The sequence below is a fragment of the Geospiza fortis genome, unplaced genomic scaffold (assembly GCF_000277835.1).
Source record: "Geospiza fortis unplaced genomic scaffold, GeoFor_1.0 scaffold250, whole genome shotgun sequence".
In the NCBI taxonomy this organism is placed as follows: domain Eukaryota; kingdom Metazoa; phylum Chordata; class Aves; order Passeriformes; family Thraupidae; genus Geospiza; species Geospiza fortis.
In genome coordinates, this window is record NW_005054696.1 from 47,519 (window position 1) to 50,520 (window position 3,002).

The window sequence follows — 3,002 nt, forward strand, 5'->3', positions numbered from 1 at the left end:
TGTTGCCGGCAGGCTGCTACACCCAGACTGCAGCGCACGGCAGCCTTGCAGCTTTCCAGCCTTTTATTTTCCTTGTTTCATGCAGTGTGTCCGGCTGAATTTGTTTAACCTGGCTAGGTCACTTTCTTTCTTAATAGGAAAAGAAAATACCTTTTTTTTTATTTCTTTTTTTTTTCCTTCTTATTTAAGAGCCGTAAAAGCAGCTCCACAGCTCATCAGTACTCGTATGCAGGGCAGCACATTCTAGCTGTATTTTGGAAAGGATGAATAGATTTGGAAGTAGCTCTATACCTGTGAAATATTTATTGCTGAGGAAACTGAATGTGGGCTGGCACAGGAGAAGGATGAGCCTGAGATCTGCAGGCTGGTCTCCGGGGGATCCCTCCTTCTCTTGAAGGCATAACCCAACTGCTGTACCTCAGCCCAGCGTTTTAGGCATGTGTCTCTGAGTACCCTTTTGATTTTTGGACTGCTGTTGCTGCTGCAAGGGGGAAAAATCCAGCTGTAACAGGGGAGGGATGGTGAGAGAGAGGATGCAATCTCCTCCGGTGGGAACCAAAGCTGGATTGTTCTTGCAGCACAGCTCCTGGTGACTCAAACACGCTGGGTTTGTCTGTTCTCTGATGCGTGGGTCTGCCTCTCTGTAGTTGTCCCAATAACATCGTGTCTGGCACTGCTGAACTGTTATGTCTCTGAACACGGTGTCTCAGGCCCACAAGGTAAAAGCAGTGATTACAGTACAACGCACCGCAGCGGTGCTTGACTTCAAAGTGAAAATGCTCAAGAGCAGCAGGCTGCCTTAGGAAAAAAAAAATAGGGAAATAGTCCTTTTCTAGCAAGGGAGATGTACTAACTGGCTTTTCCTGTCTCTCAGCTTTGATTTCCCACCCTCCAGTGACTGCTGAAAACCTGCGTGCAGTGTTGCCTGTTGAAGGGAGTCCAGCAGATCACTACAAAGTTGATGGGGAAAGGCCACAAGAAATACACTGGCAAAAAAACCCAAGAAACAGGAAAAAAATGACCCGGGACATGTGCCCACAGCTCCTCAGATCCACATTTGGTGTGGCTGCAAGGCAGGGATGTGGGGCTGTCCCTCACCTGAGTGGTGACAGTGGCCTGTGCTGGGTGCTGCAGCACGCTCTGGGAAAGCAGCGGTTGGGCTGATGAGGTTTGCTTAGCTAAGGGATTGCCTGCAGCCAAAATCCAGCCCAGGGGCTGCCGTGCTGATGTGCTGGCCCTGGGTGAAAAGTGAGTGCTAGCAGGGGAGTGAAGCAGGCACCTTTCCCAGTGGGAAAGTGACAAATCCATCCGACTGGCCTCAACACCAATTGGGGGTTGTTGTCCCAACACGCCCCTTTGGCAGCACACCAGCCCGAAGATAACGGAGGGAATTTGCCTTCCAAGGCCCCCTGCAGCTCCTCCCACTGCTGCTTTTGCGTTTGACATGGGGACAATAGGCTCCACAGTCCCCTCCATCCCTCCTGGTGCAGCAGCAGGGTCAGGCTGTGGAAGGATGGATGGGATTGTGTTTTGTAGCTGGCCATGACTTGTGTGCCGTGGTGCCCTGGGGATGCTGGTGTTGGAAGCAGCCAGCCTTCCCAGACAGCTGGGATTGTTTGGATAGTGTTCCTTAAATCTGTGAGAACTCAAATTCAAAGGCTGAGTGCGCTTTCCCTAGTGAGCAAAAGAGGCTTGAGCAACTTTGCCCACTCAAATAGGGGTAGAATGCTTTCCTGGTTTTTGGCTCTGGGAAGAAAGCTGGACTGTGCTGGGAGCAAAACTGGGGAGCTGCAGAGGTTCTGAGCAGTCTGGGATGTCACAGCCCCTGTGAGGGCAGTGCAAGCTGCACAGTGGCTGATTTGAATCAGCTCAGCTGGGACAGGCTCTGCACAAAAAAAAAAAAAAAAAAAAGAGAGCTGTCCCCTGATCCCAAGCACTGTGCAGTGAGGACAAAGCGTGCTGTGCTTTCCTGGGGTGGAGATGACTTGGCATTAAGACCCCCATCCTTCCAAACATGAAGAGCACTGCAAGTGCCTCATTCCCTCAGAGCAATTCCCAAGGCTTGTTGTCACGTTTTCTTTCACCCTATCTGTTCTCAAGCGTTCTGCTGGAGTTTTTGTTCCCTCTTACACCCATGGCCTTTGTGCCAACAGCTCCTTCCCTTGCTCCTGCAAGACATTCCTGACCAGCAAGGACTCTGCAGAGCACAAGGCAGGCAGCCAGGCTGCAGGCTGGAGGAAAGTTCAGCAGACTGGCTGCTGAGATGAGCTGGGAACTGTTGGGATACTTCCTAAAACTCTTTGTATCCTCGCTTCAGCTTCAGCTTAGCTGCTGGGACCTTGCAGCTCTGCCAGCAGTGCCTGGAGCAGCTTGCTCCCAGCAGCAGCATCTGGTGCTGGGGTGGCTGCAGGCGTGGGGAGAGCTCTTGGAGCTCAGGCTGAAGCATTAATTGTCCCCACATGAAGCGAGGTGCTGATTGCTGCCTTCCAACAGGAGCTTTTGAGAAATGACATATTGCTTTGGTTGGCTGCTCATTGCTCGGATGGCAGTGAGGGCTGAGTATGGGTGCCACTGCAGCCTTGTAGTTACATCATTTGGGTCTTGAGTTAGCACATCAAGTTCCCAATGTCTGTTTGAACATGCAGCCTCAGAGTTTCCAGCCTGCAGAGCACCAAGATTACAGCCTTGTGATCAGCCAGGTGTGCTCTTCACTGACTCCACCGCACTGGCAGGGCTGGCTGAGGCTGCAGGAGTGAGCCAGCCAGGAGGCTGGCATTGCCCAGCCTGGGTGGCACAGCAGTGTTGGCCCCCAGGGAAGGAGTGCTCAGAGCTGCATGGGGCAGCTCCATCTCTCATGGACCCTCTTCTGTGACAGAGCTCAGCCCAGCAAGGGCAGAGGGCCCCCACAGCAGCCTGGGGTCACTGCCACAATGTCACCACCCGGATGGCTGGCACAGGAGGCCAGGGGAGATCCGGGAATGACTCCCCCACGGGAGGGGGAC